General features: G+C 35.6%; 2 pseudogenes; one reads left to right on the plus strand and one right to left on the minus strand.

Annotated features, from left to right (window-relative positions):
- Positions 1-16,145, plus strand: part of LOC124975290 (coiled-coil domain-containing protein 138-like) — a 101,118-nt pseudogene that overhangs the window by 71,996 nt on the left and 12,977 nt on the right.
- Positions 3,744-4,381, minus strand: LOC124975292 (THAP domain-containing protein 1-like; annotated as a pseudogene).

Here is a 16,145-nt window from a genome sequence, read left to right on the forward strand (position 1 = left end):
CCGGTGATTTTACCCTTTTACTTAGCTGATTCACTTTCACGTCTAGGGTCTAAACAGTACCTAAAAAGATTCCACAATGCAAAAGCATTGGCAGGGACTCTTTCATTGCCATATAATCTATGATGCACATGCATAGCATCGCCTACCTTTTTCCAGGTTTTAACATCTAAAGTACCCTGTTCAGGAAACCAAGGGGCACATTCTTGCACAAAATGAAAAATTCTTTTTAATTGAGCTGTTTCTACTTGCATTCCTTTTTTAGTTAACAAGTGCTTAGCAATATCAATAAATAATGCTGTTTCTTTGCTTTCACTACCTCCCATGGTAGTTGTTCTGTTTATCCCTGCCTCTGCTTACTCGTTCTTCTCTACCTAGGGGTCAGCAGCACCCCAGGCAGGATCCTAGCTGTCTCAAAAAGGAAAGAAATTAATATTAATAAATAGGTGTTTACCAGAGTGCCCCATGTTGGGCACCACTTGCCAGGGTCCAGCCCTAGCAGGAGTCCATGGGTTCCACACAGGAAAACGGGGTGCGGGGAGACAGTGTCGATGATGGATGGAGAATGAAAGACACAGACTCTAGTTCTGGTGCAATCACTCCCACTTTATTCTGTGGAAGACTGGGTTTATATACAATTTTCTTCAGGCTATAATGGCAGTCTTGTGGCTAATGAAATTAAAGGAGTTTTCCAAAGCATAGACAGGAATTGTTCTTAATAAGGAACCGAAAGATTATGAGAAAACAGCAACCTTACATATTATCCTTACCTAATCACAATTGTTTTTAAGAATATCTAACTACATCAATGAGCTAATACAATGCTTATTTCCTTAATATCTAAACTCTATGTGACCTAAGACTACTCTTATTATTCTCGCAGTTAAAGCAATAGACAAGTAATTTCATGTGACCATCTCTACTAGGTCCATCTGGTTAATATCTAAATTGCTGAGTTAAGGACTACAGGAGGGCAGCAGTCACAGTGGTTATTGTGTATCAACGTTTATTATAGGGGTGACCTATTCTTTGTAAGAAGGAAGGAATGTTGTGAAACCTTATTATTTTACCTCACCACCACACATAAACAAAATCATTATTAGAATTTAACCAGCCTGTTGGAGACAAAGACAGATCTGTATTTATTTTCTCCAGAGGCTTTCAGGGACTCATTATATGGTTGCAAAATTATTTTTGACTTTGTTAGTGGTAAAGACCCATTGTTTTTCAGATTGTAGGTAATATTTTCTGGAATTTTTGTTGTATTCCCTTCATCCCCTTAAGCAATCTGTTCAGTCTGAAATGAGTAATATATTTTCAGAAAAACACAGCAGAAAAAACACCATGCTCTGGAGCAAAACATCTGGCAATTCCCTTTAGGATGAGCCTTTGCAAACATCCTCCAGAGGATCTTTGTCAAGCACTGGATGGAATTCTGGATGCCCCCACAGTAAGTAGTAGCCAGAGAAGTAGAAGGGAAACCAGGAGAAATTGATGTCACAAAATCTGAAGAGGGAGAGTATTTCAAAAGGAGAAAATACCACATCTTGCTTCAAGTGATCAAATATGCATTTTGAAACTAAGGTTTATTTTCATAGCTTATTAGTCATGTTTGTGGTTGTATATTTAATTTTGTATCCTGGATTTGCTTTACTCAATTTATCAATCATGTGTTTCTATTTGCTCATTGTATTCTTTTGTTTTTTGAACCAGGAATTTAACTCAGGGGTACTTGACTATTGAGCCACATCCCCAGCCTTATTTTGTATTTTGTTTAGAGACAGGGTCTCACTGAGTTGCCTAGTGCCTCACTTTTGTGGAGGCTAGATTTAAACTCAGGATCCTTCTGCCTCATCTCCCAAGCTGCTGAGATTACAGGCACACACCATTTGCATTCTTTTATGATATTCTCATTCAGATGCAGCTACATGAGAAAGCAGAGAGGCTCAGAGGAAGAAAAACAACATAGTTTACATATTCTAAGGTCTTAGAGACAGAAGGCACTGCAGGTTATGCAAACCCACATGAGAGACACCAGAGTGGTCAAGAGGTGGAAGATAGAAACAAGGGGAAAGCATTAGAAAGGAAAGATTAGGCAGGGTGATTAGGAGTGGTTAGCTAGAATAATTTTCCTAAGGCATGGATCACACAGAGGAGGTTTGACTCTGGATTGGTTAGATCAAATGCATCTTCAAGTATGCTTTTTGTTGTCTCTAAGAATTGGCTAGCTCAGGGAGGGGCAGTCTTTTCCCAGCTAGAGGGCTTTTTAAAAGATGTCGCGCTCCCCGCCCGCAGAGAGACACGACACCTGGTTCTTTTCAGCCCTTTTATTGCGCGCACCCCCTTCCTCTCAGTTCTTTCTTTGTTCTCCTCCTTTGAGGAACTTATATTCCAATATATACAGTACTGTAACCAATCAGCATTTGAGCATGAGGGGAGAGCATGAACAGATACAGGCAGTAAATGCAGACATGCAGTGAACATGCACTGTCCACGAGGGAACTTAACCAATCCCTGGAACTTCCTCAAAATGATGTCAGTTGTTTGTGCAAAAGCCAACCATACTGGCAGCCTGCCAAGTGCCATCTTGGATACGCATCTAAGTAAGCCAAGCCAGCTATGCCACACCCAGGCAGCCAAGCCACACACAGGGCCAGGGGTCCGCGGCGCCCCGACAAAAAGATATTGAAACATCATAATACATATACAGAAAATAAGTATACATACAATACATTCATAATCTTTAGTTCATTGGATGTAAAGTTAACTTAAAATTTCCCTGTTAACCATTATGATATTTCCAGGTTTATGCTTTTATAAATAAAGGTCTTTGTACATGTGGTTTTGCAGGGGTATATTTTAGATGATTTCTTAGATTGGTTTAAATTCCAGAAGTAGTGTTGTTTTATCAGAGCATTAGGATATATTTTTATGGTCTTTAATGTCATTTAGCAAAATGACCTACTTTTAAAATTTTTAAATTATTTTTACAAACTGACATTAATTATGATAATATAGATGTGTAAAGAGGAAAGTAAAATACTAAAATTATTAAAATCCATCTGTTAATATTTTTAGAAAATATTCTTTCACATATCTTTTTCAATATAAATTTAAATAGCCATTTTATATAAATTGGATTTTATTAATAACTCACCTTTATATTTATTGATTAGATACAGAATGACTCTTCATTTCCTATTCTGAAGACAGTCAAATCTTTTCAATTGATTTGCCAATTTATCCTTTTCAAGTGATTCAGAAAGATAAATGAACCTTCTGACTTTACAGATATGAATGTTTGTATACATACATCGAGATATTATACCCTATGATCTAATCCATGCTTCTGATTTAAAATATAACTAAGCTTTCTCAGTAAAGAGCATTAATTTTTAAAATTAAAACAATCATCTTCACTCTTCTCACTCTCTGTGCTTTTTATTTTTATGTTATTACTATACATATTCAAACAAAAATCTCCAATCTTGAAACCAACTTACAAAGGCAGTCTGAGGCTTTTTTAAAAATAACTTTTAAAATATTTTTTGAAGTGTAGAAACTCTGAAATTACAAACAAAAAGTTTACAATTTTACAGTATATATCTAATTTATTTTTTAAAAAATATTCTGAATTGTTTTTATACAAGTAATCAAGTGTTATTTTTTCCAAATGAAACTCCTATATAAGCTAAAAAAGGATGTGTGGTCTTGCCCTGTCAAAAATCAATACACATTTTATTGTTTTATGCTGGTATTTCAATGATTTCAAAGAAGTCATTTGGTAGGATCACATAACCTCTTTCTGATATGTCATCTTTCTCTTTCTGGAAATGTACAACCTCCTTTAGTTTTTCAAGCTGTTGTTCCTGTCTTCTGCATTGCTGCTGGGCATTCTTGAGCTTCTTCCTGATCTTTTCAACTTGTTGTTCTAGTTGATATATCCTTTTCCTCTGGTGCATTGTAGCCTCCATAGTATAGTTGTAGTCACAGAAAACTGAAAGATTATCAGGGGTCTGAAGAGGCAGCATTAATAACCCAATAGCAGCATCAACCTGGGAAATGGGAGGTGTTAAAGGAGGTGGGGAAGCTGTTCTTGTGGTTCCAGAAGATCTTCCTTCTTGTCATGTGGCTCAGTACAAAGAAATATTGTGGGTACAGCATTCTCTTTCAGTAACTTATTGCACTCCATCTTAAAGCAGTGTGGAGTAAAATATTCTGAACAAATACTGCTGTACTTGGTGGGCTTAAAGTTTTTTCTTCTGACAGCTGCCTCACACTCTTCACAAAGACTGGATCAAGTAATAGGAAAGTTGTGGGAAGTAACAGGTTTATCCTTATTATATCAGTTCTTGCAGCTGTAGGTGGAACAGGACTGCATCATCCTTCTGGTCCTCAGTCACTTCACCTAAGCTGCACCAGAAGGAAAGTGAAATGGCTCACAGTGTCGCTGAACTCGGTTTTGACACTCTCGTTTCTTCTGTAGTTTTGGTCAACAGTTACAATGATGAAAGCCTCACTAGGGGGCGCCTACCATGCCTGTTTTGTTGTTTGCATTAGCAGAAGGACCACAGCCATTGGCCATCTCCCATCTCAAAAATGGAGGAGGCCTAAATTGGATTATTTATTATGCTTGCTATGGAATATTCTATGATAATAAGAATAAATCTAGGTTATCATTTTTAAAGGATGTATGTTTATTTTACCATTTAAACTTCAAAGATTATGAATATTAAGGTTAAGCTTTTTAAATACCTTGATGTGCTATTGCTGGATGAGAGCAAATATGCATACTTAAGTTTTTGAGGGGATAGTAACTGGGGATTGAATCCAGGAGCACATTAGCACTGAACTGTATCCCAAGACCTTTCTCCTTTTTTTCTCTAAACAGGTTCTCACTGCATTGCTTATAACCCCACTGAATTGCTGAGGCTGCCCTGAACTTGCAATCTCCTTGCTTCAGCCTCCCAGATCACTGGGACTCAGGCACTTGCCATTGTACTCAGTACATACTTAAAATTTCAAGTGCACATTGCCAAATTCTGCAGCATATGTGGATTTTGAGAGAATTTTTAAAAATTATTTTTTCTTTACTTAATTTTTGGAAAATTTTGGTAGTTAATTCCAGACACCTAAAACTGCTGTGTCTTTCTATTTTTTATCATTTTATGTTTACCTTTTAACTATGATGACAGAGCAGCTACAGTGGATGCCATTTGTGAATGCCAAACTTCATGAGCCTTTTATACAATTTATATATTGGTCTTTATGGCAGCTAGATGGTGGAAAACAGGCAAATGACTATAGAAACTTATTTTCAGGTAATATTTCAATTAGTTTTAGTTCCCTTGATTTTCTCTCTCTCTCTCTCTCTATATATATATATATATATATATATATATATATATATACACACTGTATTTATAAAATGTCTTTCAGAGATTTTGATAAGAATAGTATTAAAATTGTATATCAAATTGAGAATTGACTTTTTATTGTGTTGCATCTTCCAATTTATGAACACAAATCATCTCTTCACTTATTTAGAACATTAATTTCTTTCATTGACATTTTAGTTTTCTGCATAGAATTCCTCTTTATGAGTTTTCAGCTGAGTATTTAATTTTTATGTGATTTTAATTAGCATTCTTTTAAATTTTGATGTCTGTATGTTTGTCAATAGCATATAAAAATATAATTGAATTTTTTGTTGTTTATTTTGTGTCCTGTGATGTAGACCTTAGTAGTTTTAGGAATTTCTTAACAGACTTCTTGGGATATTCTACATAGAAATTCATGTTATCTGAAATATAAACACAGTAGCTTTTGTTTTTGTTTTCCTTTTTAATATGTATACCTTTAGTTCCTTTTCATGGCTTATTGCATTAGCTAAAATTTCTAGCACTATACTGATTATACATAGTGGTGAGAGCAAATATCTTTGACTTGTTTTCCACCTTAGGGGGCACCGTTTAGTCTGTTGTCATTAAGTAAACATTAACATAGTATTTTTATAGATGATTTTTTTCAATTTGAGTTAATTCCCCTCAATTCCTATTTTTCAGAGGTTTTATCATGAATGGGTTTATTATTAAATTTTTTCAAATGAATTTATTGTATTGATTGGTAAGGTCATATAATGTTTTTCATCTTTAACTGTTTAATATGGTAGATTACATAGATTTTTAAGCATTGAATCAGCTGTGCATTCCTGACATAAAACCCATTTGGTTGTGATGTTTAATTCTTGATTATTGATGAATTCAATGTTTGTATTTTGTTAAGGATTCTTCATTTACACTCATGAGGAATATTGGTCTGTGGTTTTCTTTTTTTCGTGTTTTGGTTTTGTTTCAGAGTAATGTTAGGTTTATAAAAATGGTATTTATCTCATCTGTAAGCAATTTTGTAGAGTTAGTGTTAATTCTTTAAATATTGGATAGAATTCTGCAAGTGAACTGTTTGGACCTAGAGATTTCTTTTTTGTGGGGGAGTTAAATTTTGAATGTATTTTTCTTAATAGTTATAGGACTATTCTAATTATAGAATTATAGAATTATAATTCTATAATTCATATTGGTGACTTGAAGTTTGTGCTTTGTGAGGAACTGAACCATTTTGTCTACACAAATTTATTTGTGTAGAGTTTATCACATTATTATCTTTCTGAAATCTTCAGTGTCAATAGTGATAGCCCTACTGTATTCCAGATATGGAAATTTGGGTTTTCTCTTTTTTTCCCTAGAAGTTTGTCATTTTTATTGTTCTTTCAGAGGTTTATCTATTCATTTTGTTGATTTTTCTGTCTTGTTTTTGTTCTCAATTTTGTTGATTTCTTTTTGCTCTTATTTTCTTGCTTCTCCTTGCTTTGAGTTTATTATGCTCTCCCTTTTCTAGGTTACTGAAGTGAAAACTTGTTGATTCAAGACTTTGCCTCTTTTAATATATATATTTATTAATTTGTGCTATTTTTCCATCCTTTCTGCTTTAATCATGTCCTACAGATTTTGATATGTTTTATTTTCATAACATGACCCATGAATTATTTAGTCTGTTATAGATCTTTCTGTTCTTCAGGTTTGGTTGTTTTGTAGATAATCATAAGTTGTTTTATATCCTCATTGATATTTTATCTACTTCTATCAAATGTTAAAAGGTGGTTTTGAATATCACAAAATGTATAAATGCATTCTACTCTCATATGCAACTAATTAGAACAAATAAAATTTAAAAATATTGAAAAAAGAAGTATCTAGCATTAGTAGTAAATTTGTGATTCTTCTGTTATTTCCATCCATTTTTACTGCACATAGTGTATCTCTGTTGCTCAGTCCATATACATTTAGGATTGTTTTGTCTTCTTGATAGATTGACCCTTTTATTTTTATATAAAGTTCTTTTTTGGTCATTTTTTTGGTCATGAAATCACTTTAACTGATATTAATTTAGCCATTTCTACTTTCCTTTGATTCATATTCTCACGATATATCTTTTTCCAATTTTTTTTTACATTTGACCTGCATATATTCTTATATTTGAAATGAGTTTTTGTAGGCAGTATAGGATTCGGTTATTATTGCTAATCAGTTTTGTCAATCTTTCTATTTTATTTGGTATTTAATTTGTAAATGGTAGGGCTTAAAATGTCACCTTATTTCTTGTATTTATCTGTTTTTCTTTTTTTTTGTTTGTTTCTTTTTCCTACTCTTATGATCACCCACCGCCTGCGGGGACAATCACAATGCATACACTCTTCTTGATCACAGGAACCAAAAGGAGTTTTTTTCCGCAAATCTCAGACTTATATTGAGAACATCAGCCTATCAGAGAGTAGACTACCAGGAAAGTCAGCCTATCAAGAAACAGTCTCCAGGCAGATACCAGGATCGCCTCATGTACTACAGTCAACCAGAGTTACTTCCTAAAACTTATTTATGAGTGCAGCTATGTCTGGCAAGCTGCCAGGTGCCATCTTAGAGATCAGGCCATGGTGCAGCTCTGGGGCCCTCAGAGCCCGCCCCTGACATCTCCCCATTATTCTTTAAATGAAGAAAAGTTGACTTGGAACCATGCATGTCTTAGGTTGTCCATGGCAAATTACATCCTTACCCGTCATTGGAATTCTGACCTCCAGGCGTCAGAACCCTGTCTTAGGTTGGTATGCATTTCCACAGATCTTACCCATCTTTGTCTACTGGTCCAGCATGCTTAGCCATACTTGGGGGAATGTGCCTGTCTCAACAGCTGTCAAAGCCTGTACTATAGCCCATCGATGATGTTGGGCTTCTTGGCGAACTCTGATTTGGCTGCATATAACATAGGCTATCCCTAAGCAGATAATAATCAGAACAGCTACTGTTCCAGCCCACTGTTTTGTCAATCCCAGGGTTTTAGATAACAAAGAGAACATCTCAGATACCGATGCAACTTGAACCCTAGTGGCATTGACTGAGTATTTCAGCTCATAGCTGACTGGTTAAATTATCAAATGTAGATGACCAATTGCTAGTAAGGTAGACAGAGAGATTTATAGATAACATAGCCACAGAGCTAAGGTTATTATAAGCAATAGGGGTGACACACACTGCTCTTAAAGGATAAACACATCCCAGTCCCAAAAGTTCTTGCAAGATATCCACTTGTTCTTGTAGTAAGTCCACTCTTTGATTTACAAGGAGTGTGATTGCCTTTAAATGGTTGTTTAGAACTTCTTGAGTTTGTAAGGCTTTAGCTGTATTTTCGGCGAAGTGATTGACTGCTGTTGCCGTCTGTATGGTCGTCATCAATGCTGCTGCTGCGGTTGCAGCTGCCGCTGCAGAGACTACAGCTGTGGCGACCAAGACTGCTGTGATGCCAAAATCTCTCTTGTTTCTAGATAGTAACACTGGCAATTGCACATCTGTAACAGAGACTGGGACTGGTAGGAAGGTACGAACACACATTAAGACTGCCAGGTCAAATGCAGAAGCATTCCAGCATTGAGAAAGAGAGCAATTGCTTGACACATATATTGTGAGGCAGCACCAGTGAACCTAGAACTATTTGTCCATGTAGAGGAGTTCCAAGTACATAGCTGAAATGCCCCTCCTAAGAGACTGAAAACAGATTGTAAGTTAGTATATCCTGAAGCTGCAGTGAAAAGCATCCAAATGTCAAAGGGGTTGACACGTTTCATGTCTAACTGAACATTATTATTAGTGAAGTTATCATTAGCAGTGAAAGAAGTGAAATTGGGAGTGAAAAAAATCCATTTTGTACATCAGTCACTGGTCTTGCATGTTGACAAACCTGTCCATATAGGAGGTGTACTGTGTTTAGGATTACAAGGAGGGAAGATTCTAGGGGTTTTGAAAGTAGTTCCTGTAGCATTATGTCTGCGAGGTACCCATCCTGAAAGTAAAACAGCATCTCCTGTTAAGTTTTTTATGTATTCCTGAAATGTAGAACCATTTTCACCCGGGTGAAAAGAAAGTGTAGCTAAGGGGTGAAAGACTGTCAACAGCATGATCATCAGGAGTGTCTTTGGCATCTTCATTTTGTTGATCTGAATTACTTGTTGGTAGCATTGCCACTGGTCGAGTCAGCCATTCAGGAACCCAGATAGGTGATGTTTTATCCTGTGGAAACACACAAACTGAGCTGCAGCTCCAGTAAAGCACTGGGTCCGGCCCATTCCATTGTCCAGTAAGAACATCCTTCCATTTTACCGTCGCTCTATCATGTTGTTTATGATTGCCATGTCTCTCAGTGGAAGAGTGACCCTCATTATCCAGAGTTAAAAAATTTAAAATAAAGAGGCAAAGAGAAAGTTTATCTTTAGGGGACCTGAAGGTCTCCCCTATTCCCCCTTTTTGTTTATAAAGAGTATTTTTGAGGGTGAGATGTGCACATTCAACAATATCTTGTCCTTGGGGGTTATAAGGTATACTTGTGGTTAGAGTTATTTCAAATTTAGTGAGAAATTGGTTAAAGGAGGTTGAAGTATAAGCAGGGCCATTGTCCATTTTAAGTTGCTTAGGAAGTCCCCAGGCTGCGAAACCTGGAGACAGAGGGAAATGACATCTTTGAATTTTTCTCCACTGTGTAGTGACACAAAGATGATACCAGAACATGTGTCTACAGATACATGTACACATTTAAGGTTACCAAATTCAGGAATGTGAGTAACATCTATTTGCCATAGATGATTAGGTAACAGTCCTTTAGGATTAACTCCTATAGACGGTGGATGATGGAGGACTGTACCCTGGCCACAAGATTTAACAATAGCACGTGCAGTTTCTTTAGTAATGGGAAACTTCAGTTTTAATGTTGTAGAATTAACATGGAATTGTTGATGATAATTTTTTGCTGCCTCAAATGCAGAAAAAATGTGGGGATCCTTCATTGCTACATTATTCCCTATAGCTAAAGGTCCAGGTAAATTGGTATGAGCTCTAATATGTCCAATAAAGAAAGGATTATAACAATCCCAAATCATTTGTTGTAAAGTCCATAAAGGATGAAAAAGAGTAGAGTTTGAGGCAATAAGCCCTACACATTCTAAGTTACTGAGAGCTTGAACTACATACAAACTATCTGAATAAACATTGAATGGAATATCAGGGAACATTTTATTTATTTATTTACTTTTTTGTGGTGCTGGGGATGAACTCAGGGCCTTGTGCTTGCGAGGTGAGCACTCTACCAACTGAGCTATTTCCCCATCCCTTAGGGAACATTTTAAAAACTTTAAGAACTGTTAAGAGTTCTGTTTGTTGAGCAGAAGAGTTAGGGAAAAGGAATGTTTGGACTTTATCTAGATAACAAATAGCTCCAGTCCCTGTTTTGGATCCATCAGTGAAAATCACAGGAGCCTTAGGAATAGGTTGTTGTCTGGTAACTCTTGGGAATATTACAGAATTATTACTACAAAATTGTATGTAAGGATGTTTAGGATAGTGAATATCAAAGTTAGCTTGAGTGGAGCATCTGACAACAGTCCAAGAATCCATGAAATTACATAACCAAGAAAGTTGATGCTTATCATAGGGAATAATGATAGTAGCTGGATGAATTCCAAACACTGTGATAGATGATTTAAGTGCCTTTAAGATTACTTGAGCTACTGCTTCAGGGTAGGGTAAGAGAATTTTATTGGGTGAACAGGCTAGATGGACCCAAAACAAGGGATCCTCTTGCCAAAAGACTCCAGTGGGTAGTTTCTTGTTAGGAATAACAATGAATTGTAATGACTGAGAGAGATCAATATGATCTACCTGGGCCTCATCTAATCTTTTTTGTATAATATTCAAAACCAGACGCGCTTCAGGAGTGAGCTCTCTGGGAGATGTGGGATGGGGATACCCTTGTAAGATATTAAAAAGAGGAAGTAATTCTCCTGTGGAAAGCCTCAAATATGGACGAATCCAATTTATATCCCCTAGTAGCTTTTGAAAATCATTTAATGTTTTTAGATGATCTACCCTGATGACAGTTTTTAGTGGTTTTACTACAGCCATGTTTAATTGGGCTCCCAAGAATTCTTGTGTAGTACCAACTTGAAACTTATCAGGGGCTATAATGAGTCCCCATAATTTGAGTTGGTCTATTAATTCAGAGTAAATATCCATTAAAATATCTTCCTCAGAGTGGCATAATAATATATCATCCATATAATGATAGATAATAAGTTTGGAGTATTTTTGTCATATTGACTTTAATGCCTGATCAACATAAATTTGACACATAGTGGGGCTATTGGCCATACCTTGTGGCAAAACAATCCATTCATATCGTTGGTCAGGTTGTTGATAATTTAGAGATGGGAGGGTGAAAGCGAATCTCTCACAATCCTGAGGATATAATGGAATAGAGAAAAAATGGTCTTTTATGTCTATAATTATTGTCGGCCAATCTTTTGGTAAAGCAGTAAGGACTGGAGGCCCTAACTGAGTTGGCCCCATAGATTGCATAGTAGCATTAATAGCTCTTAAGTCATGAAGGAGCCTCCATTTTCCTGATTTCTTCTTTATGACAAAAATAGGAGTATTCCGAGGAGAAGTAGAAGGCATAATATGTTTTGCAGCTAAATGTTGTTGTACATTTAGCTGCTAGGGCTGCTTTAAGTTTTTCTAATTTCAGGGGCCACTGAGAGACCCACACTGGTGCATTGGATTTCCAAGTTATTTTTACATACTTTTGTTCACTGGCCCCTAGGAAAAACCCAAGCCTTGGCGACCTTGACTGCCCTTAACACTAATTGGCTGGGTATTTCCCTGGCCATAGCGGCCAAGTCTTTTTCGCATTCATGACCTTGTTTTACTATTAGATTTTGAGCCTTATGGCTATAATGGCCTTCTGTAGTGAGTACTAAATCCATTTGTATGAGAATATCTCTGCCTCATAAATTAACAGGTAAATGGTCTAAGACATAAGGTTGAAATGTTCCCTGTTGGCCCTCATCATTTTTCCATGTCAATACAGAACTACTCCTTTGTGGGCTAGTAGCTACACCCAATCCTCTCAGGGTTTGTTCCACTACTTGTAGCGGCCATTCTTTCGGCCAATCTTTTAGGGTAATAATGCTAGTATCAGCTCCAGTATCTAGGAGTCCTGAAAATTCTCTATTTTTAATCTTTATTTTAAGCATTGGCCTATTTTTTAAGTCCATGGTAAGACAGGCAAAATCAAGTACAGAAGATCCCAAACCTGCAGTTCCCCTGGTTGCTTTGGTTGATGGAAAATTATTATGAAGGCTGGGAATAATCAAAAACTGAGCCATGCAGTCCCCAGGTGATATGGAGATCCATTGGCCTGGAGCAAATCCTTTAAGGGATCTTCCATGCACATTGGTGACATTTCAGTGCCCACATTTCTCTATTAAATGAACAGAATGTAAAGCACTTTAACTAGCAAAACAAAAGCGAAAGCACTTACACTCAATCTCCGTCGCTTATTCCACGAACTTTAACTCCGTCGCTTATTCCATGAACTTTAACTTTGTCGCTTATTCTGTGAACTTTAACCTGGCCAGACTGTACTTTACTTACCCTGTATTTACCTGATCAGTTCCTTCTTTGTAACTCAAGTTCCCGGATTTCGGCACCACATAGGATCGCCCACCGCCCACGGGGACAATCACAATGCGTACGTTCTTCTTGATCACAGGAACCAAAATGAGTTTATTCCACAAGTCTCAGACTTAAATCAAGAACATCAGTCTATCAGAGAGTAGACTACCAGGAAAGTCAGCCTATCAAGGAACAGTCTCCAGGCAGATACCAGGATTGCCTCACGTACAACAGCCAACCAGAGTTACTCCTAAAACTTTTTTATGAGTGCAGCTATGTCTGGCAAGCTGCCAGATGCCATCTTAGAGATCAGACCAGTGTGCGGCTCTGGGGCCCTCAGAGCCCAACCCTCACATACTGTCTTGTGAGTTACTTGAACATTTTTTAGAATTCCATTTTTATTTATCTATATATGTATAATCTTTTGGGTCTCTCTCTCTCTGTCTTTCTCTCTTTGTGGTTCTGGGGATTGAACCCAGAGCCTTGTGCATGTGAGGCAAGCACTCTGCCAACTGAACTATTTCCACAGCTCCTAAGGCATATATCTCTTTGCTTAACTTTTTAGTAGTTCTTGGTATTATATTATATATGAATCACTTATTAGTCTAACTAGTACCATAATTTTACCAGTTTTGAGTAAAATAGAGAGATATGATATATCTTAAACTCCATCATTTATAATATAATTATGCTAAATATTTCTTCTGTAGCTGGGCACATTGGCCTATGCCTGTATTCCCAGCATGGACTTGAGAGATTGAGGCAGAAAGATCTTGAATTCAAACGCAACCACAACAACTTAGAGAGGCCCTAAGCAACTTAATAAAACCCTGTCTCTAACAAAATATAAAAGAAAGGCCTGGGGATATGACTAGGTGGTTAAGTACCCCTGACCTGGTACAAAAAAAAAAATTAAAAAGAACTGCATGAGATAATGTTATTGTTTTTGTTTCACTCATCGAACAGTTTATAAGCTCAAGAAGAGAATAAAAGTCTAATGTGTATTTTTGTGTTTTGTGTTCTTCTTCCTGATGTTATTTTAACCTTTCATTTCTGTTAATAGAACTTTATTTTTTTTAGAGTAGATATGCTGATGACAGATCCTCCTGTTTTCTTCATTTTGACATCCTGATATTCTTTTCATTTCTGAAGGATATTTGCACTGGGAGTTGGACTCGTGAGAGGTATTTTTTTTCCTCCAACCTTTGGCTTTTTAGAAATGTGCCAGTTCCTTCTCATCTCCATGGTTTCTGATAAGAAATCTATTGTCATTTGAGTTATTTTCCTCGTACATGTAATATAGAGTATCATTTCTCTTTCTCCTTTTTTTTTCTAATTTTCATAAGTTTGACAATGATAGGTCTTAGTTTTAATCTCTTTGGACTTATCCTGTTTGGTATTTGTTCAACTTCTTTAATCTCTACGTATATTTCTGCCATGTCTGGGAAGTTTTTAGCCATTGTTTCTCAAATATTTTTTTAACTAACTGATTTTGCTTTACTTTGAGGACTCTATGACATGACTATTAAATTTCTTGTTATACTCTTAATTCCTTAACATCCTATTTGTTCATTTTTCAGATTAGTTTTGTTGTTCAGATTAACTGTTTTCTGTTTTTTACTTTCTAGTTAACTAATTCTTTCTCTAGAAAGAATTCTGCTACACAGGCTATTCACTAAATTTTTATTGTGTTTATTTTATTTACAGTTCTAAAATTTCTACTTGGTTTTTCTCCTATATTTTCTTTGGTAAGACTTTTCAGTTCTTCAATGAGATTTTCTAAAAGTATTTATAAATACTCATTTTATCAGAGCTGTGTTAAATTCTTTGTTGGATAATTGTAATATTTTGTCATATATTGGGATTTGCAGGTCTTGATTCTCTTTTTTTCATTTGGTTTTGAGACTTTCCTTATTTTTGGTATGGTGAGCATATGATTTTGGCCAATATTGGTTGCAGATATTGGTGAAGCCTCAACAATAATTTAAAAAAATAAAATTTTTGTGTTTTTTTTTTACTTTTTTCCAATTAAAGAGAAATAGTGTCCACACACTTATTTGAAAAGTAAAGAACAATTTATTTTCTGTTTATAAAAGTAGTAAAAAGCATTAGAAATTTTTTAAACAAAAATAAGTAGAATTCCTTATTCTTGTCATTTTAAAATTTCTACCATACTAATCTTGAAATATTTAATTTTAAATTGAGATTTTAAATCTGTGTATTACTTTTTCCTAATGATATTATACTCTTATTAGCAATGTATTTGAATTAGATTACACTGCTTGTGCCACCCAGTCATTTGGCATTTGATACTCACAAAATCTCAGTATATCTGTTTATAATTTAAAAGTTGAAGCTTGATATATGCATTGCAGGATCAATATTGAGTCAGGAATTGTTCACAAATTCCCATTCAAAGGCAGGTAACTATTATAAACTCAGTGACATGGGATTGAAGAATTAGAATCATAGCAAAGGAAATTTTAAGTTATTTCTCAGTCTTACTTAGCAAAGCATACTCTCTGCAGCAGTCTGAAGTGGTTTTATTTTATTTGTTTCTTGGTGAATATATGAAATACCACAAGATTCTTTTATTTTAGAGTTAATTTTTTCTATGTCATTATTCCAGTTTTGCCTACTTTCTTATTTCAGTTTGTTCTCCATGTGAATTTCCTATGATTCTAACCTAGTGTTTTATTCTTTGGAAATTGTTCAGTTTTCAGAGTCACTGAGGACATTTATAGTAAGATTAAACTGAAAACAGTGAGATTAGAGATGGTCATTTCCTAACCAAATACAGTAAGATACACCTGAAAAACTGGTAATCAGTGATGGTGGAGCAATGGTGAACAGAGAATAGGCGGTCCACCTCTCTTCCTTTGATGAATCTCTGTTCCAGAAATAAAGCTTGATCTTATGTGTTTAGAAAAAATATGTGTTTTAGAAAAATAAACATACTTAAGTTTCTTTTCAGTTGATTGTAACCTTCCAGTCTTGCATATTTTCAATTGTTTCATTTTTTAATTAACATGAAATTCATTTACTTTTAGTTCATTTATTTGATTGCAGTATTTAAAACAAATGTTTCCTGAGCAT

This window comes from Sciurus carolinensis, unplaced genomic scaffold, assembly GCF_902686445.1.
Source record: "Sciurus carolinensis unplaced genomic scaffold, mSciCar1.2, whole genome shotgun sequence".
Classification (NCBI taxonomy): Eukaryota; Metazoa; Chordata; class Mammalia; order Rodentia; family Sciuridae; genus Sciurus; species Sciurus carolinensis.